Source organism: Alexandromys fortis, unplaced genomic scaffold, assembly GCF_014885135.2.
Source record: "Alexandromys fortis isolate MF-2015 unplaced genomic scaffold, M_Fortis_MF-2015_v1.1 scaffold_17, whole genome shotgun sequence".
NCBI lineage: Eukaryota > Metazoa > Chordata > Mammalia > Rodentia > Cricetidae > Alexandromys > Alexandromys fortis.
This window is the reverse complement of record NW_026067896.1, coordinates 3,850,322-3,877,636: the sequence shown is the minus strand read 5'-3', so window position 1 is coordinate 3,877,636 and position 27,315 is coordinate 3,850,322. Positions and strand designations below refer to the sequence as shown.

General features: G+C 48.0%; 1 long non-coding RNA gene across 3 annotated transcripts in view; it reads left to right on the top strand.

Moving 5' to 3' along the window:
* Nucleotides 1-27,315, top strand: part of LOC126513502 (uncharacterized) — a 72,272-nt gene that overhangs the window by 22,005 nt on the left and 22,952 nt on the right. The gene's annotated exons all lie outside the window — the stretch shown is intronic.

The window sequence follows — 27,315 nt, the reverse complement described above, 5'->3', positions numbered from 1 at the left end:
GGCATTGTGGTAATACGTGCTGGGGTTCTGGCCCTTCAGAGGCACTTGTAGAATGACCTCAAGTCTGAGGCCAGCTTTCTACATAAAAGCCTTGACAGAAGAACAAGTGGCCAAGCCAAGCCAAGTACTCAGTGGCTCAGGCCTGTGATGGCAGCTCCTCAGGAGGATGGCCAAGTTCAAGGGAAAGGAAAAAACGGAAAGAACCGGGACACAGCACATCGGTAGGGCTTGCTACTGTGAACGAGGCCCAACGCTCTAGCCCCAGGAGCAGAAAACCAAAAAAATTCAACAAACAAATGGAACTCCAATGGGACAACAGCCTGCTCCCTTTGTCCGACCTGCAGAGACCACTCCAGGCTGAGCTTGGAGGGGAAGCAGCTGCTTCCCCGGAGGAGAGCATCTCTTGCTCCCCCGTGGCCTGGATCTGGATACACCAAGAACAATTGTCACACGGAAGGCCATAGGTGTGGAACAAAGACGATGAGTCATGCCAGGAAGATCACCCAACAGCAGCATCCCTAGGGCAAGAGAAATTTCCACGGGGTGAGAATCTCTGAACTTCAGCTCTGGAAAAGTCCTTTATCCACACCAGTCTCCCCTGGCAGGGAGTCTCGGCTGAGCACCAGGGCAGGCGAGCCTGCGAGACAGGCATAGGCCGTACCAGTGCTGAGACAACAATCCTCTGAACGCATTAGCTTGCGTGGCTTATCTTCCTTTAGTCTCCCAGCCCCACGGGGTCTTTATAAAAGAAAGACTTACTTACTTACATATTTTATTTGTACGCGTTTGTGTGCCTGAGTGTATGTATGTATATCACATGTGTGCAGGTGCCTGCAGCAGCCAGAGCTGGGGTTACAGGCAGGGTGCTATGTGGGTGCTGGGAAACCCAACCTCAGTCCTCTGCAAGAGCAGCAAAGTGTTCTTAGCTGCTGAGTCATCTCTCCACCACCAATCACCCCACCCCTTTTAAATTTTCATGAAAGAGAGTGTGCATATTTTAAGAGAGAGCACAGGCATGCATGTGCTATGACACGCGTGGACATCAGAGCACAGTTTTTGACAGTCCTGTTCTCTCCATCCTACCATGGGTTCTGGGGAGAGAACTCTGGTTTCCGGCTTGTGCAGCAAGTGCCTCTACTTGCTAAGTCATGGGCCCCCATGGAAATCTTTAACAGGAAATCTTTAACCTGCTAGGTAAGGTGTGTGTGTGTGTGTGTGTGTGTGTGTGTGAGAGAGAGAGAGAGAGAGAGAGAGAGAGAGAGAGAGAGAGAGAGACAGACAGACAGACAGACAGACAGACAAGGGGTTTGCTCCTGCAGCCAGAGTCAGCAGTGCTCTGGCAGCTGGAGACTGCTCCTGTCAGGCAGGATCTAAGAGCCAGAGGGCCCAACCAAGTGAGTTTTCCTTTGGCTTTGGAAAATCTGATTACTCACTGAGGAGTGATGGGAATTTTACACATCAAATAAGCAGAAGTATTTCTTTGTTAAGATTTGAGAAGTCAGGGGCTGGAGAGATGGCTCAGAGGTTAAGAGCACTGACTGCTCTTCCAGAGGTCCTGAGTTCAATTCCCAGCAACCGCATGGTGGCTCACAACCATCTGTAATGAGATCTGGTGCCCTCTTCTGGCCTGCAGGCATGCATGCAGACAGAACACTGTATACATAATAAATAAATATTTAAAAAAAAGATTTGAGAAGTCAGGTAGTGGTGCATGCCTTTAATCCCAGCACTTGAGAGGCAGAGGCAGGCAGATCTCTGTGAGTTCGAGGCCAGACTGGTCTACAGGGCAAGTTCCAGGATAGCTAGGGCTGTCTTGAAAAACCAAAGAGTTGGGGGGGTTTAGAAGCAAACCCAGGTGTGGGGCTGCATGCCTGTAATCCCAGCACCTGGGAGACGGTGGAGGTGGGAACAGTCTTCCAGACCCTCTAACTACATGGGACTGTTTTTTAAATTAGCACAGGATGGCAGCTCATCCTTTAACTCCAGCCCCCAGTGGTGAGAGGCAAGGGGATCTATGTGAGTTTGAAGCTAGTGGGGTCTACAGAGTGAGTTCCAGCATAGCCAGTGTTCTGTTATACAAAGGACAATCTGTCTCAGATTAAAAAAAAAATAACCAAACCAAACCAAAACCAGCAACAACTAAAACCATTAGCACAGGGCTCTGGTTTACATTTCTCTTAATGTCTGGCTTCATATGGAATAGCTGAACTAGCTCCTCTTCCTCTAAACCATGGCAGTGCAGTATTTAAACAGAGAAGAAAATCCAGCTGCGCACAGATGTGAGCTCTGCAAAGGATGCACCTCCTCATGTCAGAGGTGGCTGCTTTGTTCCAGGTTCTGGGAATACATTGCGTCTCACAGCAGCCATTACCATTCTAGAAACGTGGAAATCAACCTCACGTCTTGGTTTGGACAACTTTTGGCTGTAGTGGCATTTCATTTGTATTTCAATAAATAAAGCTTGCCTGAGGACCAGAGAGTAAAGCAGCCACCCTGGCCAGCCTTACAGACCAGGCAGTGATGACACACACCTTTAATCCCAGCAGACACACTAGTTGCTATAGAAACCGGGAGGGGTGGGTAGTGTTTCACTCCTTTAATCCCAGCACTAGGGAGGAATATAATGTGGGAGGAGGCAGTTCTCACGCAGTCTCATTCTGAGATTCCTGGAGGCAGGACCGCCATTTCAGACTGAGGTAGAGGTAAGAGACAGTGGCTGGCTATTGCTTAGCTTTTCTGACCTTCGGGCTGAACCCCAATGTCTGTCTCTGGGTTCTTATTAATCATGCTGCATTTAGGAAATGTGTTCATTGTCAATCCCTTGCCCTGAGAACTGAGCCCCAGACAGAACTCTGCCAGGACCCCTTCTAAGACATGGCCTGCCCCCACTGTAGGCTTAAGTTTCTGTACCCAGAGAAGTCTCCAACCGCGGCTGAGTCTGCTGGGCTCTTCCCTCCAGGAACTTGACATGGGTGGGCTGCAGGGAAGCATGGCCCAGCCTCTGAGCCCCTCACATGAAATTGTCTCACCCCTGAGGTCCTGGCATGCTTGCTGCAATAAACAACATGGCCAAAAGTGCCTTAGGGAGGAAAGGATTTACCTGGCTCCTGCTTTCCAATCACAGCCCACCATGAGGCAAGTCAGAGCAGGAACTGAAGCTTGAGCAGAGGCAGGACCCATGCAGGAACACCGCTTACTGCCTTCTTCCGTGGCTTGCTCAGTTCCCTTTCTTAGACTGCCCAGGTCCTTGTGGGAGCACAGCACTGCCCGCAGTGAGCTAGGCCCTAACCATCAATCAAGAAAATGCCCCTAGAGACATGACCACATGGTGTGGGAAGTCCTTCCGTTTGTGTTGCTTTATTGGCTAGTAAACAAAGAATTTGTCTTTGCCTGTGATAGGGTAGAATAAAACTAGGTGGGGAAGAATAAACTGAATGCTGGGAGAAAGAAGGCAGAGTCGAGGAGAAGCCATGTAGCCCAGTTGGAGACAGACGCTCACGATAGGACTTTACCCAGTAAGCCACAACCATGTGGCAATAGACAGAAAAATGTAGATGGGTTAATTTAGGATATAAGAATTAGCCAGAAATATGCTTAAGCTATTGGCCAAACAGTATGCAAATAATATGGTTTCTGTGTGATTATTTTGGGGCTGAGCAGCCAGAAACAAATGAGCAGCTTCCTCTAACAACCACGATCAACCTAGGGAAGCAGTTCCTTCACAGGGGCTCAGTTCCTGTCAAGGTGACAGATACTAATCAGGACACCGGCCATTAGCTGAGATGCTTTCCCCCGGTCTCTCCTACCTCAGAGCCCACTCTGGAGGTATCCAGTGTCTTTCACCAGACAGCTGAGGAGGCTTTCTCCAGTGCTGTGACCACACTCAGGTTGCCTGGACTTCACACCATTCCCTCCCTCTGCTAATGCCTCGTGTGTGACTGCAAATGATGAAATGGGAATGGAAGGCTACTTGGATGTGTGATGACATCCATGACACTGAACCAGCGCAGACAGCTCACATATGCTCTGCCCGTGCACACCAGCGCAGACACCTCACATATGCTCTGCCCGTGCACACCAGCGCAGACAGCTCACATATGCTCTGCCCGTGCACACCAGCGCAGACAGCTCACATATGCTCTGCCCGTGCACACCAGCGTAGACAGCTCACATATGCTCTGCCCGTGCACACCAACATAGACACACAAAGCCCTTATTACCACCAAGATAACCTTCCTTCCTTTTCTCCCTTCATTCTTTTTTCTTTTATTCTTTCTTTTCTTTTTCTTTTTTCTTTTAGAAAATGTTTCAGTTTGATGGGGCAGGATAGACAGCTCAGTAGTTAAGAGTACCTATCTACTTACCCTTTCTTCTTACACAGAACTCAGGCTCCACTCCCAATTCTCACATGGTGACTCACAACCATCCATAACTCCAGTTCCAGGGGCTCCAACAACCTCTTCTGACCTCCAAAGTCACTAGGTACATATGCTATCTATGCACAGACATATATGTAAGCAAAACACTCATACATACAAAATAAAATAAATCTAAAAAAAGGAAATAAAGCTCATTTTGATACAGGGTCTCATTATATAGTGAATTCTATAACCCCAGCTGCCCTGGAACTCACTATGTAGACCAAGCTTTCCTCAAACTTGCAGCAATCCTCCTGCCTCTCCACTTCCTGAGTGTTGTGAGTTCAGGCATAGACCAAAAAGCCTGGTTCGAGTGATTCCCTTATAAAGAGAGCTAGTGAAAAATGGGCGATACAACAAAATGAGTTCACTACTAATAATAGTCCATTTTCTGTTGCAAAAGGCCCAACACCACAGACTGAACACACTCAACACACCCACACACTCACACATACACTCATTTACACTCAATACATTCACACCCTTGCACTCACAGTCACACACATTCACACACACTCACACATACACTCATTTATACTCAATACGTTCATACCTATACACTCACAGTCACATACATTCACATATATAGTCACACACTCACGCATACACTCATTCACACTCAATACATTCACACCCATACAATCACAGTCACACACATTCACACACATATTCACATACACACACTCACATATACACTCATTCACACTCAATACATTCACACCATACACTCATAGTCACACACATTCACACATATATTCACACACTTATTAGCACATACCCACACACTCTCTCTCATACACACACTCAAGGTTTATTTTGGCTCAAGGGTCTGGAGGTGAAGGTGGAGGGCCAGCATCTATTTCTTCTTGGCAGAATCCGAAGATGGCACTTAGGGCCACCCAGCAAGTGACAAGCAGAATACATACATCCACCCACTATGTTCCCTTTTATAAAGTCAGGAAGAGGCCCCAACCTGATGACCTCTCTGACTCTTGTCATATTCTAAAGGCCACCTCTGGCCATCCGAGTCATGCGGAGTTTTCACCGACTCAGCCTCTCCCCCACAATGGGAGTGGAATTTCAACACTGGGAGTCTCAAGGGATCTACACCCAAACTGTATCTGACCCGCCGCACTGACACAGAATCGACGCGTCCGTGTTCCAGGGCCTCAGGCATTGCTTTGTGGAGGCTCTCACTTCATTTTTCTGCCTTACTCAGTGCTGGCTCTGTGTTCAGGCTTACTTCCCTCTCCCTGTGGATGGCTACCAGCAATCGTCAGGTTATCTGTTTCCTAAGTGGCATCTGGATGAGAGGCAACGTCTACTGTGCAGTTATCAAGGTGTCTTTCTGGATGTGGTGGCTCTGTGTCTGGAATGGGAGGATCAAGAGTTGGAGGACAGCCTGGTCTACATGGCAAGATCGTATCAGAAAAAAAAAAAAGAAGAGGGGAGAGGAGGGGAGGAGAAGGAAGGAGAAGGAAGAAGAGGCAAGGAGAGGAGAGGAGAGGAGAGGAGAGGAGAGGAGAGGAGAGGAGAGGAGAGGAGAGGAGAGGAGAGGAGAGGAGAGAGAACGAGCACTGGGCTCCCTTCTGGATGCAGCCATGGGTGCCTTGTGCTCACTCCTGGCTGATATAAAAGGTCACTGCTATTGCGGGGCTCAGCAGGTTTCAAGAAAACACTTGAGCAGAATATTTCACAGCTCCAGTCCCCCTGTGGCTTTTGCCTTTGAGAACAGGTGGTTGTGGCCCCTCATCCTCCCTGTACTTGACAAACTTGTAGCTGGTGCAAGCTCCAGCCCCGCCCATCTTCAGGGCTCCCTAGGAGATGAGAGCCAAGCTGCTGACAGGCCCTGAGCCAAGACCTCATTACTCCATAGGATTACCAGCCTTCCTGTCCTCCATTGTGCTAGGGGACCTGGAATACCTTGACTTCTGTCTTCCTCGGGAGTTGAAATATCAACGCACCTGAAAATAAAGCGAATCGTCCCAAGCGCCGGCCGCAGGGGTATTTGATGTTTCTGTTGCTCTAACAAAATATGTGGGCGCAAATGAAAGGGTGTGAGCTTGACTCATCTACAATTGAAGGGGTGCGCAGTCCATCCCGGTGGCTGGGGTGGTCTGTCCGCAGTGACCAGAACCTTACAGAGTGGGTTGTTACTGTGGTGTCCTAGAGGCAGAGAGCTCAGGTAGGAAACATGGTCCGCCTATACCCCTCAGAGGCCCATCCCTGGTGACCCACCTCCACCTACTGTGCCTCCCAAACTGCCCTGTCAGCTGGGGACCAAGTGTTCAGATGCATGACCTATAAACCATGGCACATGGCGCTATAGACTAAATGGTATTCCTCCAAATTCCTATGTTGAAACCCTAACCCCAATGTAATCTCTTTGAAGATTTGGAATTTAAAAAAGAGTAATTAATGCTGAATGATGTTGGAATAGGCCTGGCAGAAATGAAATATTCTTGTTTTTTTTTTTTTTTTTTTTTTTTTTTTTTTTTTTTTTTTTTTGCTTGTTTGTTTGTTTGAGACAGGGTTCCTCTATTATGTAGCCCTGCTTGTTTTGAATTCACTACGTAGACCAGGCTGCTCTCAAACTCACAGAAATCTGCCTGTCTGGCTCCCAAGTGATGGGATTAAAGGTATGTGCCACCACCGCCCGGCAAGGCGCACCATCTTAAAAATGAACATATTCTAAAGAGACATTTGTGACTCATGGCAATCTGAGGACCAGGCTATAGAAATGCTGGGCCTCAATAAAATGGGAATTTCCCTATGAATCTCGGACTGGGGAAAGCAAAGGACATTGGTCAGAGGGAGAACTTGTTGCCCGCCTGCCAGTTCACACAGCTAACAGCTTGTCAGATCCCCTAGCAGGATGAGCCCAGACTTGAGGAGTCAACAGTGGGCGGAGCCATGCTATGACTGGCACCCTTTAGATGTAAAGACAAATCCTTGGCCCTTCATTTAAACTTTGACCTTGCTTCAGGGACCAGTCACAAGACTGACTGGAGGGTCTCTCTGCCCCTGTTCCCAACGTGACCACATTGAATACAATATCCTTTTTCTGGTTTCCACTTCTAATTTGCCTCTTTCAATTGGCTTACTGAGGTAGCTGGACCTGACATTGGATATGGGCTGTGCCCCCACGTTTGATACGAAGGTCATATGAGAAAGACGTTGATCCAGTATGATTGATGTCATGTGGGAAGAGGTGAGCACACGAGGACATGCACACACACTCACACACATATACATATACACACATATACATGCAAGCTTAGCCAAGGAACTTGACAATACAGTAGTAGTCCATGGGTTTTGCTGTCCTTACTTTTCAATTGTAAGTCTAGGAGACACATTAATAAAACATAGGAAACAATACTACAAAGTGTTTGGCTTTGTTTCAAAGGCTAAGAGCTCCCCACTAGGACCACTAAGAGGAAGAAAGATGCTTCCCACCAGGCTGGGGAATCTGCCTTCTTCAGGTTCCCCCATGGTTTCTTCAGTCATGCAAATGAACTATTCTAGCAACCTTTGCTTTCATGTCTATGATGTTCCTATCACATTGCAATCTACTTAGGAAAATATGTGTTAATTTCATATCTATCGCGGCTTCACATTTCTCCCCAGGGTAGTTTTCAAAGTCCTTGAAATTCATATCTGAGCATCTGGTTCCTTGGGCACAAACTTAAAGGATTAACTGGATATTTCCACCCTGCTCCAGCTCAGGTGGTCAGGACATGTGGTCAGGTGGTCAGGACATGTGGTCAGGTGGTGGTCAGGACATGTGGTCAGGTGTACAGGACATGTGATCAGGTATACAGGACATGTGGTCAGGTGATCAGGACATGTGGTCAGGTGATCAGGACATGTGGTCAGGTGGTCAGGACATCTTGTCCTGTCACATGCACCCCCTTCTCCCCATCTACTAGCTGCAGCTGGCTCTGCATGCCTGTATCTGCACTCTGGGGCAGTGGGAAGTTCTCCGTTTCTCTTCTTGGAGCTCCATCGTTACCTAGTGACTACGAGCAGAACTCACAAAGAACACTCTCCCCTGCTCTAAACACTTCTGTTGATTTTCAGTACAGTTTTTCTACATGGACCTTGTCAGGCTGCACTCTTCACCCCTTGGTTGTCCTTCTCCCTCTGAGCGCAAGTGCAGGGCTTACAGGCGTGGGTCGCCACACCCGCCCTCCTGCCTTAAACTCTTAGCTCTTTGGTTTAGCGGTTAGCTGGTCTTCAGCCCAGGGAGTGAGAAGCTTGCCAGTACAACAGCCTCTCCTCGGCAGGTGGTGGCTTTAATCTCAACACTTGAGGGGCAGAGGCAGGAGGATCTCTGTGAGTTCAAGGCCAGCCTGGTCTACAGAGTGAGCTCCAGGACTAACACATAGCTACTGAGAAACCCTGTCTTGATAAACAAAACCAACAGCCTCTCCTCCAGGGCAGAGCTCTCTGCTTGGCACACCTGGAGACAAGCTGCTCCCCGGCACATTCTGGGGGCCCTTGGCCTGGCTGCTCTGCCGGTCCAGTCCCCCGGAAGTCCACGCTGGTGCCATGCATCCGGTGTTGGTGCACGGGAGGTTGGATAATTGCAGGAGGCTCTCTCCGGAGTATGGAACCATCCAGACCTGGGATGGAGCCGAGGCACAGGTGCCAACTGTGTGCATCTCCTTCCAATCCCCCTCCCACAGCAGTGGTGAACCTGCCGCAGAAGGGCTGGTGGGAGGGTTTAGTCTGCTGGAGACCTTGGCACACACAGCCAGGAGGAAGACACAGGAGAAAAGGAAAAAGTAAAGGAGGGGGAGGAGGGAAGAAAGAAAGAAGGAAGGGAGAGAATCCACCGCACAGGGAGTATCTGTCCCAAAGAAACCCCAGACGCTACAAATCCGGACTGTTTCCTTTTCTCGCCTTCCCACACCCGAGTACTCACTTACCAGACACAGAACCATCCCCTTAAGGGTGGCACCCCCTGTTCCCCATAGTTCTTCCTACTTTCCCTTCGTGGATTATGTTCTCTCTGCTCAAAGGAAATAAAAATTAGTGCTGCTTCCAAACCTTTCCCGATGTAGTTGGATGTAATGGCACACATCTGTAAGCAAGGGGGATTATCGTGATGAATTCGAGGCCAGCCTGAAGTACATATTCTGCCCGACTGAGACACTGCACGCCCCACCCCAGCCTATGGAATTAGGATCGTCCCCCTGCCCAGCCTTACTATCTAGAAGCTGCCAGTGCCAGCCCTCATTAGCCAAGGATCTCCTATGGGCACAGCTGGTTACCCTCGCTGGGGTGGGCCACTCCTACTGCCAGGAAAGCCTCCTTCCTTTGTTTAACACCAGCTTCTCTGTGCATCTATTTTAATAACATTGTAATCTAACAAGCGGTGCTCTCTGCTCACAATGGTTCCCAAATGCCAGGGTCAGGACACACGGAGATTTCAGGGTGCAGACTCCAAGCCACTCAACAATAGAGTAGATAGCGGTCTTCTTAATCGGCTGCTTGGGAGGCTCTGATATGCCCAGCCCAGCTCTGGCCTCCTGTGAGCCGGCATTTGGAATCTACTCAAACAAAGCCAAACAACCAAATAAACAAAACCAGCAAATACGCTAGGCTTTTGCTCCAAGTTTCTGAGAGGCTGAGCACAGCAGGGGCAAGGCTAAGAGCCTCGGCGGCCTGTGTTGTTCTGGGGCTGACAGCAACACCTGGGGATCCTGCTTGTCACTCTCCAGCCCACACAACATGGCGTCTTACTGACTTTAACTACCCAGGGACGGAAGGCTGGCATTGAGGCACTGGAGGGGGATGAGCTAATTAGCGGCCTTGTGAAAAGCTTAATTGCACCTCATTTGCTACTTAGTCGTTTTCAAAGAGAGCGCAGCCTTCCGGGTGAGATGTGCCCAGCTGCCCCTAATCAAAGGTGAGGCACCGTCATTCCCTGAGTGACTGGGGTGACACCTCAACTCTGCTGATCCGCAGCCGCCTCCCATCTCCGTGGCTCCTGACTACAGGGCACAAATGAATCACCGAGGGAGCTTGTTAAGTAGCCAGAGTTCTGAGTCTGCCCCTCCCCCCAGGCTCAACCGGGGGCAGGTGGGGTTGAGGAATCCCCTCATCTAACAAGCTCCCCGGGTGAACTGACTTCAGGGCGCTCGTTCTAAGTGCAAAGGTTGTTCTGTGAAATGCCGGCCCCCCTTCCCTGAAGGGGTTCCACTGGAGGGACAGTGAGTCAGCTTTTTCCTTAGTGCTTGGGACAGATAAATACTAAGGTCTCTGAAACCAAACCGTGCATCTCGGCAGAGGGAAGTGAGGATGGATGGATGGATGGATGGATGGATGGATGGATGGATGGATGGATGGATGGATGGACGGACGGACAGAAGGACAGAGGGCGCCATCTGGTCAACCACATTTCCTCTCAGGAACCCTGGATGTGCCGAGAGACTAGGCAGTGTCCCAAGCAGGTGGGCTGTTCTCTTAAAGGGACAGAGGACTGCAGTCTGGGGGCAGACAGCTGGATGGAACATTTTCCCTACCAAGACAATTCCAATGTTTTCTTTTTTGTGAGGATCATCACCAAATTAAACGTTTTAATTACTAAAATTGCATATGCATTTCTTTTGAGACTGGAGCATCGTAAGAAAGCGGTATTCACTCCCCAGAGGGCCAGGCTGCTGGCTCCCAGGGAAGGGGAGTCGGAAAGAGTCCATTTTAATATCACTATTAAACAGGCTTGAGAAATAAAGGCGCAGGACTGGCGGTGGTGTATTCCCAGCCAGCTGTGATTTAATGAGCACAATTCAAAGCTTGGAACCTGCTAGCCACATCCATATTAATATGTCTCTGGGAGACAAAAAAAAACCGACAGAGAAAGTGATAAACTGCTATTCCTAGTATTCGAGATGCTTTTAAAATAACTGTTGAAATGGCTAACACGTTGAGCCTCCTGTCGAGGCAAGCCAGCTGTCACATCCCTGCCTGTCACTCTGGCCCCATCGGGAGACAGGTCGGAGGGTTTGGAAGCTGCCCGGCAGCTGGAGTTTGTTCCTGGTGAGGACCCAGATTCCTCCCCCAGTGCCCACGCCGGGAGGAGTCTCTCCCCTCCCAGACTTTATCTTGAACTCCTGGATGATTGGAGTCATTGTGTTCATAATCGTCTTTGTGATTTCCATTTTCCCAGTCATGAGCACATGAAAATAAGGGGGAAAATGTCTCGCTCTGTTCAGAGGTCCTAAAAAGAAAAGGTGCTGGGTAAGCCTGCAGCGCCAGTGGGTTCCGGAAGTCCGGAGCGAACAAAGGGAAAGTGGGCAGGGACCTTAGCTGAGTTTCTTTGAGAAGCAGCCACTGCCCTGGAAGGGCAGGGGCCCTGGGTAAACGCGTCTTGGGTACCCGAGCAGCCAGCGGGAGAGGCAAGGTTCCTGGAGGGCAGGGGGCTAATCCTCTCCTGGTGAAGGTCATTGCTTTGTTCTGAACTTGAGCTGGGCTGAGTCTGTGAGCTGTTCCGTGTGAGCTGGGAGGCTGTGGCGAATCACAGCGCGGACTTGCCCATCACTCACATGAGATCCAATTAGGCCAGGAGTGGAGATGCTCAAATATATTTGGCATTGTCGGGAGCTAAATGAAAAAAAAATGAAGTCCGTGCCTAGATTGGGGTCCCAGTGTGGAGGACTGGGGCGGGAGGAGGAGGGGGCTTGTCATCTCTGACACAGCTCCCTGGTGTGGAGTTTCCAGATTGTTCCTCATTTAAACATGACATCAGCATTTCCCTCCTGGACACCAGCATTTCATATTAGCACTAAGTCATAAACCCCCAAGAGCTGTGGCCTTGTCTGACAAAGAGGAGAAACACTCCACTCTGGTCCCCAATGATGACCGTAGTTAAATCTGCGTAAACCACGTGACCGAGTGGGCCAAGTCTCAAGCCGCGGAGAGGGAATTGTCACCATAAGTCACTGATTGACAGACTAGGTTCTCACCGAGCTACAGGACAGGAAGGACCGATAGCAATGCAGCTGGCGCTCACCAGGAGCCTGCTATGTAACTGACCACGCTGGGGTCCATAGTGGCAACTGCAACCCCAAAATGCACCGCCAGAATATGAAAGAGAAGAGAAAGATTTACCACCTTCGGCCAGTGGGGGCAGCACTGGGGCTATTTTCCCAAACACTGCTCTCCTTAAAGATGTGGGGATTCCTTTCAGAGCATCAGTAACTAAAAACACTGTCCCAGTACAGCGGGTGCATTTCTGGGCATGCTCAATTGCAGTTGTACATTTCTGGGCAAGCTTAGCTTGGGATCATAGGTCATAAAGGAAAGTGGGGACACATGTTCTAGACATGTATAGTTCGGTATTATGACGAGCCAAATCTACTCTAACCATCCTAAATCAATAAGTCAAGAGTGTCTCAATGTGTTGAATAGCTCGCTGTAAGTTTCTCCCAAGGGTTTCTGCTGAGACAGTCCAGTGAACCAGCTTCTAAAGGGCCGGGGGCTTCTCTGTGAAGTGTGGGCGCTTGTGTCTATGCATCCCTGCTTCCCACACTAACATACTAACATACTAACATACCAACATACCAACATACCACCACAGCAGTGGCTTTCCAGACACTTCTCCAGGTAGGGGCAGGGCCTGAAATGATGGAAACCCCAGGTCTTTGTCAGGGTTTCTATTGCCATGATGAAACACCACAACCAAAACCAACGTGGGGAGGAAAGGGTTTATTTCAGCGTATAAATATCAGGGCACACTCCATCACTGAGGGACATCAGGGCAGGAACTCAAGGCAGGAACCTGGAGCCAGGAGCTGATACAGAGGCCATGGAGGGGTGCTGCTTACTGACTTGCTCCTCAAGCCTTGCTCAGCCTGCTTCCTAATAGCACCCAGAGCCATCAGCCTGGTTTTGGTGGTACCCAGATGCCCTCTTCTACCAGTTAGTAATTAAGACCCCCCCCCCATGGATGGTCTGATGGAGGTATTTCTCAGTTGAAGTTGCTCTATCCAGATAATCCTAGCTCCAGTCAAGGAGACAACACACATGCGCGCGTGCACATGCACACGCCCCCCCTCACACACCAAACAAACATACCAAAACCCCTGAACAATAAGCAACTCACCAGAACACCTCACTCTACCCCAGGGGCACCTTCAGCATCTCAGTAGTACTCTGATTAGCAGCCATTCAAACTTGCAAGTTTGCATGTTCCCTCGTTGTCGTCTTTATGGGTTGAACTGTGCTCCCCCAAAAGAGATGTTGAAGTCCACGCCTGTGAACTTCCCAGGGTGAGCTGCGTGACAGCAGCGTCTTTTACACAAGCAAATTGAGTTACGAGGCCATTCGAGTGGACTGTAAGCCAATCTGTCTGGCATCCTTTTCGAAAGGGGAAAATTGGGGCCAGTGAAATGGCTTAGCTGGTAAATGTGTATAAATGTGTGGGCACTCACACACCACAGCAGGCCTGTGGAGTTGTCAGAGGACAGCTTCCAGGAACTGGTCCTCCGCTTCCACCCCGACTGTGGCTTGGCAGCAAGCATCTCTACCAGTTAAGCCACCCTGGTGATTTTCACAGACGAGGACTTCAGCATCTCTTTTGGGGGAGCACAGTTTATATTGTGTGTCCTGCAGGTGAGGGGTTGTTGTGTGTGTCCTGCGTGCTTCTGTGCCTCTGCTGTGACACCATTAAAGCGAATTCAGGGCTGGGTGGTGGCACACGCCTTTAATCCCAGCACTCAGGAGGCAGAGGCAGGTGGATCTCTGTGAGTTCGAGGCCAGCCTGGTCTACAGAGTAAGTTCCAGAGCAACCGTGTTATAGAAATCCTGTCTCAAAGAAACAAACAAAGAATTTAGGTTTGTGCACTATGCAGTCCACTTAAAGCAAATGCAACACAGAAATTAAAAAACCCAGTCCTGGAAAGATGGCTCGCTAGTCAAGAGCACTTGTTGCTCTTGCAGAGGAACAGTTCGGTTCCCAGCTCCCCTATGATGGCTCACAAGCATCCTTGACGCCAGCCCAGCAGATAAAACACCTTCTTCTGACCTCTGTGGGCACCAGGCATGGTACACACCCAGACATGCCGACAGACATCATACACAGAAGATAAAATTCAACCTTAAACACCCAGTAAAACCGACCTGTGTGAGTTTCACCCCTGATTGCTGTCATGAGGCGTCTGACAAATCGACTTAGCAGAGAACTCCTGACGGCAGTTGTCACACTAGGGAGCCAAGGCTGTCAACCTCAAGGCCGCATCTACACAAAACCCACACAGAAGTGACTTTCTAACAAGACAGTTACAATAACAAAGGGAGTCTCTGTTTGCCCTGGGGTTTCCTGGATGCTGCAGTCAGCTGCTTCGTGCTGACTAATAATAGGCCACCCCCAATGTCCACTGCCAGGCATCGCGGCCCACGCCGGATAGCGCCCTCAGCCATGTTGTCCGCCCATACAGGAAACTGGTACAGTTATAGCTGCCGTGCAGTCTCCAGGTCCACACTCCGCTAAGTCAAGTAGAAAATAGCAGGACTTCATTCCCTAAAAAGGCACAGAGAAGTTTACTATGTAAGCGCATATGACAAAACCAAACATCTCCACAAAATTCATGCTGACAAAAATATAAGATGCAGTTAGCATAATTTTAAAAATACTTTTTGTCTACCAGTAGGAAGAATGAAATTCTGGGAGAGGATAATATTTTGCTTAACTGGCTCAGATTAGTGTGACCCTCATCAAAACCTATGCCAAATTAGCCATTTTTAATAATGACCTGCAGTGAAGCCTGATGTATCTTGTCCTCTCACACCAAGGGGCACTGTAACACTGCAGCACGGAGTAGACCCTCTGTTCCCACCGTTTCTGTAGCCAAAGATCCAACCAACCAAAGATCAAGCATTTTAGAGGTTGGGGATACAGTACAGCGTGGAGCTTTTGGTTCAATTCCATAGGCAACAAAGAAAATAATAGTAATTATTATTATTTTGAGTTTTTTATTTTATTTTTTAATTTATTTATTTATTTTTATTTTTTTGAGACAGAGTTTCTCTGTATAGTTCTGATTGTCCTCTAACTCACTCTGTGGACCAGGCTGACCTTGAACTCACAGAGATCCGCCTGCCTCTGCCTCCCAAGTGCTGAGATTAAAAGCATGCGCCACCACCACGCAGTGAAAATTATTTCTTAAGTTCTGTGGTGGGAAGGGTACAAGGCTGGAGAGATGGTTCAACTGTTCATTGCCTTTTCCAGAGGGCTAGGATTCGATTCCCAGCACCACTGGGCTCACAGCTGTCTGAATCTTCAGTTCCAGGGGATCCAACACCCTTTTCTGGCTTCTGAAAAGCACAATAATAAAAAGTTTTGTTCATTCTGAGCATGTAAAGACTTTTTTTCTGGTTGTTATTCCTCATGACCTAATGTAATAACTATCGATATCAAATTTGGTCAATGTGATTCTTGGGTAGAATAAGTAATCTAGATGATTTAAAGTGGAAGTATGTACAGGGGTTGCACACTAGTGCCCCACCCTCTGTGTGTGTGTGTGTGTGTGTGTTCTTTGGCATGGTTATTTGTGTTCATGTGTGTGGAGTTCAGAGGCGAATATCAGATGTCTTCTTGGCCTTATTTTTGAGAGGTTTCTGAAGTGAGACTAGCTGGCCAGAGAGCTTAGGGGGTCTGCCTGTCATCTCTGTATCCCCAACATCGGCACTACAGATGCATGTGGCCACACCCACCTTTTATGTGGGTGCTGGGGGCTTTAGTTCAGACCTTCCTGCTTGAATGGCAAGCATTTTACCCCCTGAGCCGCCTCTGCAGCCTTGTACCATCCAGGACGCATGCATCTTCTGCAGCCCTGTCCCATCCAGGACGCATGCATCCTCTGCAGCCCTGTCCCATCCAGGACGCATGCATCTTCTGCAGCCCTGTCCCATCCAGGACGCATGCATCCTCAGCCACCTCTGCAGCCCTGTCCCATCCAGGACGCATGCATCTTCTGCAGCCCTGTCCCATCCAGGACGCATGCATCCTCCGCCACCTCTGCAGCCCTGTCCCATCCAGGACGCATGCATCCTCTGCAGCCCTGTCCCATCCAGGACGCATGCATCCTCGGCCACCTCTGCAGCCCTGTCCCATCCAGGACGCATGCATCCTCAGGTTTGGATACTTTGGGGATCTTGCAACTGAGGTCTCTTAAACCGCTGCACTTCAGTTTTTCCATGAGATCTTGGAGCCACTCAAGGAAGTGTAGAAACTGAGGAGGTGTTGGTGGGGACCTCTGACTCATAGGTTGCTGGGCAGAAGGTACCAGTGGCCCAGGTTGTAGCTGGCATCTAAAGTTGATTTGTCCTGTGGGAATGAGCAGTTAACCCGTGGGCTCTGCCACTATGTCCAGGTAGCCTGCATCAGAACCAAATTCGGTTAAATAACAACCAAAACCATCCTAGCACTGAGGAGATGGCTTCATGCGACAGCCCTTGCCTAGCATGTGCGAGACTTTGGTTTCAATTCCCAGCACCAGGAAAAGGCAGAGTCACGCTTCCTGCCATCAGATCAGGCAACGCCATGATTCGCGCTGACAACTGGTACTTAAAAAATTCAAAGTATTGCCGGGCGGTGGTGGCGCATGCCTTTAATTCCAGCACTCGGGAGGCAGAGGCAGGTGGATCTCTGTGAGTTCGATGCCAGCCTGGTCTACAAGAGCTAGTGCCAGGACAGCTAGGACTGTTACGCAGGGAAACCCTGTCTTGGGAAACCCTGTCTCAAAAAACCAAATGGGGAAAAAAAGAAAAGAAAATTCAAAGTATTTTATAGGGAGAAGAAGTGTATGTGATATTTGGGGCTTAGCATAAATATCAATTCACAAGAAAGTCATGACTCTAGCTCTGATTAGGAAGACACTTTAAAGATGCAGTTCTAAAATAGATTCCCCAGTGCCATTTATCGTCTTTCTGAAGCCGGCATCTGCGTTGGTCACTTTTTTATTGCTATGATAAGGTACTAAGGCAACTCAAGGATTGTTTAGTTTGGCTTATGTTTCCAGAGGACTAGATGTTCACAGTGGCGGGAAGGCACAGCGGCGGCAGGAAGTTGGAGCAGGAAATGATCTGATCACATTTCAACCACACACAAAACTCAGAGAGCTTGAGCCAGAAGTGGGGAGAGGCGTCAGCTCTCGAAGCTGATGATGTACTCTCTCCAGCAAGGCTTCCATCCTGAAAGTGTCACGGCCTCCTAAACAGTGCCACCAGCCAGAAACCATAGGGTCAGATGCGTGAGCCTATGGGAGATAGGTCTCATTCCAACCCCTGCAGCATCTAGAAGTATTCTAAAAGACATGTGAAGATTGGCAGATTCGACTCTCAGAACAGTAGGAACTACCTAGAAAGAAGAATTAAATTACATGATAAATTTTAATAAAATTATATGTATTTACTTGTAGCTCATATATATGTTATATATCATCTTATACATAACTGGTATCATAGTGTATAAGTATATAATATAAGTATAACACCTGCATTATTTGAACATTGTATACTATATTGCAAAGATACAGATTTGTCGGTGCTTGTGGGGACAGGCACATGGCTTTACTTCCTGCTCAGCAGCCTAAAGAGACCTCCCCTTGGGTAAAGCTAGATTCTTGGTGTGGCGGTTGAATGAGAATGGCTCCCAAAGGCTCAAATGTTTAATATTGGTCCCTAGTTGGTGGAACTGTTTGGGAAGGACTAGGAGGTGTGGCCTTGTTGGAGAAGGCATGTCACTGGGGGTGTGGGCTTTGAGACTTCAAAAGACTATTCTTACTGTGTTACCTCTCTGCCTCTTGCTTGAGGATCACGGCCTGAGTTCTCAGCTGTTCCTGCAGCCATGCCTTTGCTTGGCCATTGAGGACTCTTATCCTCTGAAACTGTAACCCCAGTAAAATTTCTTTTGTAGGTTGCCTTGGTTACGTGTTTTGTTAGGAAGTAACTGAGACTGTTGACCTCCTCACAGGAAAATATTCAGGAACAGTCAATATGAACAAGGTTTGAGTATATCTAAAGGGTCGCAGGTAGCCCAGGCTGGCTTCTAACTCTGTATGTGGCTAAGAATAACCTCCAGCTTCTAGTCTTTCTGCTTCTATACCCTAAGGCCTAAAGGCTGGCTTTGTAGGAGCATGCCGCCACACCCGGTTTATGTCATTCTTAGGTTCAGACCCATGACTTTGTGCTTGTTGGCAAAGGATCTGCCCACTGAGCCATGCTAATAACACAGGAGCTAAGCAGGAAGAAATACTCGTCTTATTAAAAGACAGGCATACTCTATTGTTTCACGGTGGTCACATAGGATTTGAGTGGTTTCTTGTCTTCGAAGCATTGCTGGGGAATGTAGTTAGGAAACCATCACGATAAACAAAGTTAAGAGTCCTGTTGGTGAAATTCTCAGAAAACACCCAAGAAAGGAGTACAGCTAAACTTAAGGTCATATTCACTCAGACGTTAAGCTGGCTTATTGCTATTTTACTATACTCATTTGAAAATATTTCTATATAAATCAATCTTGTCAAACCAGGTATGATGGCTTTAACCCCAGCATGCTGGAGGCAGAGGCAGGCTGATTTCTGTCAGTTCAAGGCCAGCCTGATCTACAAAGTGAGTTCCAGGTCAACCAGGGCTGTTATACTGAAAAACCCTGTCTTGATAAACCAGGAAAAAGATCAATATTCTGTAGCTCCACGCCTGCTCTATGTGCTACGGTATGGTTCATGAGGTGGGCAAGGGCCTGGAGGTTGGAACACAGACACAGATAGATTGCCCCAAGAATGCCCCTTTATTTTGTTCCAGGGCACACAGCTAATGTAAGGTCTCCTTGACTAATGGCCAGGCCCTAACTCTCAGCAGCAAGCCCACCAGAAACCACTCCCCTGCCATCAGGAACTCCTGAGGGTCTCGGACTCAGAGCAGCTGCAAAACAAGTTATTTGCTCAGAGCAGCTGCAAGCATAGGAAAACACGTTGTTTACTCCGGCAGGCAGGGGGTCCACAGTCCCCAACAATTGTCCCTAGGTAGGCAACATTCAAAGAAAATATTAATTGTGCTAGAATCTTTGATGCTTCTCTGGGAAGAGGCTACAGCCAGACCGGCCTCCTCTCAATACAGCTCAGAGTCCTTAGTATCTGGAGCTATGGGCATAAATAATTTTCACAAATCTCTTTGAACATGTTTTATATGATTTTTTTTTACAATATACAAAATGTACATGTTACAGATAACATGTATGAAGATACACACACGCTTGTATGTCTTACTCCTAGATGTCAGTTGAGGCCATCAGCTCTTTCGTTGCCTCTTGAGTCCAGGCTTTTGGAAGGAACCCCACAGTGTCCTCAAGCAGATGGATTCTCCAAGCTCACTCCAGCCTGGAGAGACTTGTCTCCCTCTTCCCTGCCCCAGATCAAAGCAGCCATTTGTAGATGGAAGGCTCTTCTCTGTCTACCCCAGTCCCACTCGGCCAGCTTCTCTCGGCCCACTAGGTCCCACAGCTGCCCTGAAATAATCACTCAGAGGCTAATATAGTAAATATAATTGTTTGGCTAATGGCTTAGGTGCCTTACTGACTAGTTCTAACTATGAATTAACCTGTTTCTACAAGTTTGTATTTTATCATGAGGCTCATGCCTTGTTTCCTCACATCTTGCTTCTCCCACGGCTACATGGCATCTCCCTTCTGCGTGGCCATGGGCGGAAACAGCTTTAATTATCAGCCAACAAGAGAAACACTTCGTCACAGCATACAGAAGGACATCCTACACCAGTCATTTCCCCAAACCGCTGCACAGATGTGGAGCCCAGGAGTGCATGTCCTTCCTCTCAGGCTTCAGGCACAGAAGAAGCTGCTTGACCTCTGGTGGGCAGGTGCCTGGCAGAAGCCAGTGTCTTCCTGCTTCCATTTCTGCCTTCATCTTTCACGCCAGCTATTGCAACCCGAGAACTCTTGATGACTCTGACAGATGCTTAGTGTGGTCAGAAGAGAAACTATGAACAATCATCTTCACCACCCACGCCACTCTGAGAGGAAAGAGGAACAGAAGCTCAGAGAGCTGAGCTGTGTGTGTGTGTGTGTGTGTGTGTGTTTCCTTTCTTCATCCCTTTCTTCCTTCTTCCCTTCCTCCCTCCCTGTAGGCAAAGGCCGCTTGTTCATATCAGTTAGAATTATGATGGGTTTTTTCCTTAATTTTCTTGTGCTTTTTCACATTTTCCAGTCTTTATATGTTGAGCATTTGTTATATTTTTAACTGGAAAAAATACATTCTTTGCCTCCAGGAAAGGCAAGCCTCATGAGAATGACCTGGGTTAGCAGAGTGTGGTCCCTTGTGCTCTGTAAATTGATTAAACCTCCAAGACCAGGCAGGACCGCTCTGCTCTTTGGGGAATGGGTGGACTTCCAGGGTTAATGGTGCCCTGCTGTTTGCACCGCAGGGAACCAGTGCGTGTTTGTTGCTTTCTAGACTTGCCATTTCAGCTTCTTCACAAAAAAAGAAAGAAAGAAATCCAGTCCCACAACTCCGCCCTTCCAACAGAGCAACTGTGTTGACAAGGACCCGTCCATCCCTAGATTATCTGAGGCTTGGCCTGCTTCCTGCTCCTAATTGTCTTGCCAGTCACTGCTCTGGGCTGGTTCAGGCTGGACTGGTCTCTCCCATGGAGGGCGGAGCAAAACTGCCTTCCGTGTTAGCCTTGCTTCTCTTCCCAGCTTTCTCAGTGGGAGAGGGTGTCTCCTGACCAAGTGAGCTCTGGCGTCTGTGCAAGGTCGCACACTGAGTGAAATGACGTGAGCTTGTTTTCCTTTCTCCAGCAGAAATCTGGAACTACTCGTTTGTCCTAATTTCCTTGTTTTAGTTTCTGATCTTTTCTCTAGTGGGTACTGAGTTGCTTCATTTGCAACTACCCCAAGTTGGTTCCTTGCATTAAAAACAGGCTGAGAGCAAGTTTGTTCCTCTCCCTCCCCCTCTGCTCGCCTCCCTGTCATCTTCTTCCTCCCTCCCTCTCCCTCCCTCCTTCCTCCCTCCCTCCTTCCTCCCTCCCTCCCTCCCTCCCTCCCTCCCTCTCTTTGTCTTTCTCTTCCCTCTTCATTTTGATATAGTTTAGTCTATAGCCCAAGTTAGCCTCACACTTACTACATAGCCAAGGATGACCTTAAGCTTGAACTCCTGATCACCCCCATCCCCTGCTGAGATTGCACATCTGCACCACCATGTCTGGTTGTGTTCTTCTGTAAAGCCAGCATGAAAACAATGATATTCATTTTGCTACAAGGCTAAAACTCAAACTGCAACATTCATGTTCAAGCTGTTAGACTAGCACTGAAGTAAAAACTCCTGGTTGTAAAGATGCAGCCACACCACATGGCTGACACTTCCCGGTTCCAGGGCCATGCATGTGCAGACAAGCCCTCAGGCAGAAGGGCCTAATGGCCCTGGGGATCTTAAAGGATCCCCATGTGACCCACATGCAGCGTGGTTGCATCATCTACGCATGACACAACTGCGTAGCCCTTGCGTGCCTGTGTGAGCTCCAGCATCGCATATGACGTAACCACGCCATCCTCCTGCTGTTAGGCAGCCCTTAACAGCTTGAGGCCTCTCTCTCTCTCTCCCTCTCTTCCTCTCTCCCTCTCTTCACTTCAGGTGAATTACTTAAGAAAAAAAATCCCTCGCAGGTGTGTCGAGTCATGGGTTTTAGTTAATTCCAGATGCAGTCAAGCTGACAACTAAGAATAGCCATCATACCCGCCAAGGCAATTCTCTTTGTAAAGGGTGCCCTGTGATGCACGCTGGCCCAGCAAGCGTACGGGGCTGCACGTTCACCTGGGTTTTTAGTCTAATGCAGGTGGTAGCTTTGTCTTTGCCCCATTGGCTGGGTCTGACCTCACGGTCTTTTGAGACTGTCTAGGGTCACCAGGTGGGGGAGAACAAGAGGTTTTCATAAGTGTTTTACAAGGTTGGAGAGATTTAGAATACTGGCCCTTGCTGAGTTAACCGGCTTTGTTTTCTCACGGCAGTAAAAACGACACAGTCATGTGAGCTTCAACTAGGAAGGTCACCACAGCAGCCACTGGGATCCACTCAGTGCATAAGTGTTGTAGTATCAAAGAGTTCCACAAGAGTCCGGATAGAGTGTAATGAAGGTTTATTTATTGGGGATAAACTCACAGTAAGTTAATTGTGGAAGCTCAGAGCCCGTTTCCCCAAGACTGTTAGTTGTAGCCTATTTATTTATTATGTGTTGGGGGTCAGCTCAGAGCCACACACGTTAGGCCAGAGCTGACCAGAGCACGCACATTTAAACGTCTTTCCCCGGAGTCCTGTAAACCCCTGTGCCCTTCAGCGGTGGTACTGGACCCTCATTGTCCTGCAAACTCCTGCGCCCTTCAGCGGTGGTACTGGACCCTCATTCTCTTTTGTCAAAGGACAAAACTACATGGTAAATTGACTTTATGTTCAACAAGGGGCAACCTGTCATTTCACAAACCGGAATGTGCCATTTTCAGCAGACAAGGCTGGTTTATAGAGAAATGGCTGGCAGTGGGTGGGTGGTATGGACAGAAACAAGGACAGAACGTAGGTTGTCCAGACTCCTGAGACAGAGACAGAGAACCAGAACACTAGGGGATGATCCGGTGAGTTCTATCAGGTTACTCTCGGTTAGGCTTCTATGTGGGGATGAAGGCAAATGGAACTGGCTTGTGTGAGAAATTGTCTCTCTAAAGCTGACTTCTCAAAAGGTCAGACGAAGGGCTCAGCTCTGCTCTGCTCAGTGACACCATTTTTATTTTCAGCCTTGTCTTCGAGGTCTGGTACAAGAGCTGAGTCTAAAACAATTCTCCCGAAGAATTACACTTCTGTATTCTGTATTAACACAACCAAAATGGAAAATACAGGCTTTTGGGGTGGGGTGTCAGGCATCATTAGTGAATAAAAAGATCTTTATCCTATACCTCATTCTTACATAAAAACATTCTAATGTTAGAGTTATTCCCCATACCTATTAAAGGCCAGTTTATTCTTACTTTTGATTTAGAGGAAAACTGGTTCAAATTTGGGCAGTTTGATTTTTTTACTTTAAAAAAAATCTAGTTTTAAAATATTTTAAAAATATTAATAGTCTGCTTTATTAAGCATTGTATTATAGTCTAGAGAAATCTTTAGCTTGTGTTGATCATCTCTGTACCATTAATAAATTATAATTTTTAATAAAAAAAACAATTGCTCCATGTAACTTTTATTTTATTTTTTTAATATTTATTTATTTATTATGTATACAATATTCTGTGTGTATGTCTGCAGGCCAGAAGAGGGCATCAGACCTCATTACAGATGGTTGTGAGCCACCATGTGGTTGCTGGGAATTGAACTCAGGACCTTTGGAAGAGCAGGCAATGCTCTTAACCACTGAGCCATCTCTCCGGCCCCCATGTAACTTTTATTTAACACTCTGTAACCTCTGTGTCCAATAAACATAGTTGATTTCTTACATTAACATTATTAACACTTGAAGCATAGGATTGAGTTCCAGGAAATTCTTAAAGACCAAACTATTTTTCAGAAGTCAAAATGAAGTCTCTGGACAAAGGACCTGTATTTCTGTTTCCCTTTTTGATTCAGATTGAGATTTGATGGGAGGCCCCACGTGGGGTTGAGAAGAGATGTGGGAAGATGGCAGGTGGCTGATATATTGGTCCATGCTACATAAATTCTTTGAGGCTGGAGCTTTTAAACACTCCATGGTCTATTTTCAAAAGCTTCCCTTCCAAATGTCATCAAAAAATAGCCAAACAACAGGAGACTTCCGAAGGATCCACCCACGTGAGCCCTCTCTCGGACAGGGAATTAGTGGCCTCCCCTGTTGTTGTCCCCTCCTTTGATGGCTATCGTCTGTGTCCCGAAATAAAGGCTGAATTCCATGAACAGAGCAACCCTCTGCCATCTCTACTCCTCCAGATGTGCCCACTCCTGGGCTTGCCAGCATTTCCGTTGACTCTTCCTCCCCTTGCCAGCAGAGGAGTGGGTGGGTGGGCTGGAGTCTGCGCTGGTGCCCAAGCAGCCTGAGGGGCTCTCGCTCGGTGTAGCCCTCTCTCTACTCAGGGGAAGCAGGGCTGTTGACCACGTCACAGGAGGAGTTAGCTGTAGCTGTGCATGTTAAAGACATCTGAAATCACATCTCAAGTGGGACTGAGAGACTTTTCTTTTGAAGGGTGGGTGTCTCTTTTTGGCAAGCGAGATTATCAGGCACTGTGGATGGAGTTTACAACCTAATAAAAGTAACACGGGTCACACAGATGAATCTGGACCAGTGGTTCTCAACCTGTGGGTCGCCTCCCCCCCCCCCCAGATTGCATAGCGAAGTTTACATTATGGTTCAGAGCAGCAGCAAATTACAGTTATGAAGTAGCAACACAATAATGCTATGGATGGGGGTCACCACAGCACGAGGAAGTATACTAAGGGATCGCAGCGGGAGGAAGGTTGACAACCTCTGCTCTGGAGGGAATTGAGACTTGTCTACTACAAATGGAGCTTACAGCCTTGCTTGTGAGGGTCAGAACACGACAGGTTTGTGGCTGGCAAAGGAGTCGGACAGACTTAGGATGTGGACAGACTTAGGATGTGGCTCGCCGCTATTTTCAGACTCTCATCTGAAATCCCTGCACACAAAGGGGGTTTTGTTCCTGTGAGGGCAACCTTGACAGCAAATGTCAACTGTGCTCAAGCTCTTGACTTCCAGCTGTTGAGAGACTTCCATCAGGCTGCAGAGCAAAGTGTCCCTTTGCCCTTCCTGAGACCCCTTCGTTTTCTCTGTCTTCCTGCCCCGACTCGTCCACGTGCAGATCTCTAGACTGTGGACGTTCCAGGAAAAAGCCTTTTTGTTCCTTATAATCCAGAGAGAATTGTCCAAAATGTTTCTTTGACGCTGTAAACTCTGTTGCCCTAAGACTTCTTTCTACAAGTTCCCCAGGATCCCTAAGTACCAGGCCCTGACTTCTGACCCTCTACTTCCGGAGACTAATTCAGTTCTGGGAGAATCTTGCTTTCTGTGTAACCCAGACGTGTGGTCATTTGTCCTGCAATCCTTGTGCTTAGGAGGAGACAGGAGGATCAGGAATTCAAGGTCATCTCAAGTACACAGTGAGTGTGAGGCTCTGTGTCAGAGAGAGAGACAGAGACAGAGAGAGAGGAAGGCGTATGTATATGCATGTAAGTATGTATGTGTATAAACATGCCTAAATGTATGTAATCTCAAACCAAAATGAAAACAAATGCAAAACCTCATGAGCCATTCTCTTATTTTCTAGAAATTCATACTGATATATATTCGTGTGCGAAGTAGATTTAATGTTTTTAAAATGGGGAAATTCTCATGGAAGAAAAATTGGGCAGTTTCCAAGGTCCTTCTTGTTCATTATTCTGGAAACATCCCTCAGCCACTTCCACTGCCCTGAGCTAACCTGAGCTAGCTTGAGCTAGTATACCACCTCTTCCAACCTTGCTTCCTTTTCACTTCTTGCCTCTCTTTTCTCGGAAGAAAAACTAAACTAAGCGAAACTCACCATTATCACTAACACACACACGCACATGTGTGCTTGAACATATTCTTCCCATTTTTCAATTTTTTTCTTTTTGTGTTCAAGAACCACAACGAGAAGTTACCATTCTTAAGGATGGTCTCTTAAACACTCAGATTCTAACAGGCAGCCCTGATCCCCTGTTCTCTACCTCGTGCCGGCAGGTGACCCTAGCGATAGGTTGTCTGCTAACCAGCTGCTCACTCCCGGCTTTCTCATTATCCCTTGCTCCTCACACACAGTGCAAGGGTGACACACACAGCTCCTAGCCCCGTGCTTGGCACACACAGCAGGTGACTGTTGTGTGTTCTAGCGTGTTCCTGCCCATTGACTTCCTGTTCTGACGTGTAGGCGCCAGTCAAGCACCAGCATCTCCCAGCCAGCCAGAGCTAATTGCTCTCTCTGGGAATTGTGCGCAGGGCTGACATGTCCTTTTGGCAAAGAGGACGTGAAAGTGAGTAAGACAGTTGCTTAAACGAGTTTCTAATCTGGAGGGAGAAAGGGAAAGGAATGATCCAAGGAAGGAAGGAAAAGCAGAGAGATAATACAGAGCCCGCCTCAGGGTCCGGAATCTAAAATCAACCATGTGAACGCTGTCAGTCCCTTCTCCAGGCACTTTTTAAAAAATTGATTATGCTTTTTTTTTTGTTTGTTTTTGAAGTTTTGTCATTTTTATATAGCAGACGATTTCAACATGCATATCAGTCAAGGTTCATTTGGGGAAGAAGGTTTCTGTGAGTTATGAGACAATGAAGAATTAGGGGAGGAGCAGCCAGGAGGAGGAAGCTGAAGAGTCCAGAGAGGAATCACTAAGCAGGATGGGACCTGACACATCTGTCCAGTCTCGGGAATGCCGTTGTCTCCTGTGGTTGTACCTCTGTGAGTTCACAGCCCTTCGTTGCTGCAGTCTGGGCTACAGATCATTAGCAGAGCTGGCAGACTAGGACAGCTGGTGTTGGAAACCAGCCCCACTTCCTCTCACACACACACACACACATGCCACACACCAGCCTGCCTACAGCAACTTGGGCACCAACAACTACATCACCACCAACCGCTGTATCCTTGAAAAGGTTCCTGCCATCACACTCAGCTGTCTTGTTCTCTTGCTCTGTCTGTCTGTATGTTTGTCTCCTTCTCCTTTCTTTCTGTCCCATTCCTGTTCTACTCCCCTTGATACTTCCCCTGAACACATGGTACTCCACTCAACCTCCTCCGAGGATTCTGACTCACCCTCCCCGCTGTATCAGGTTAAGTTCCCTTGCCTGTCGCTCACATCCCTGGGTGACCAGATCCCCAGCTCGTCCT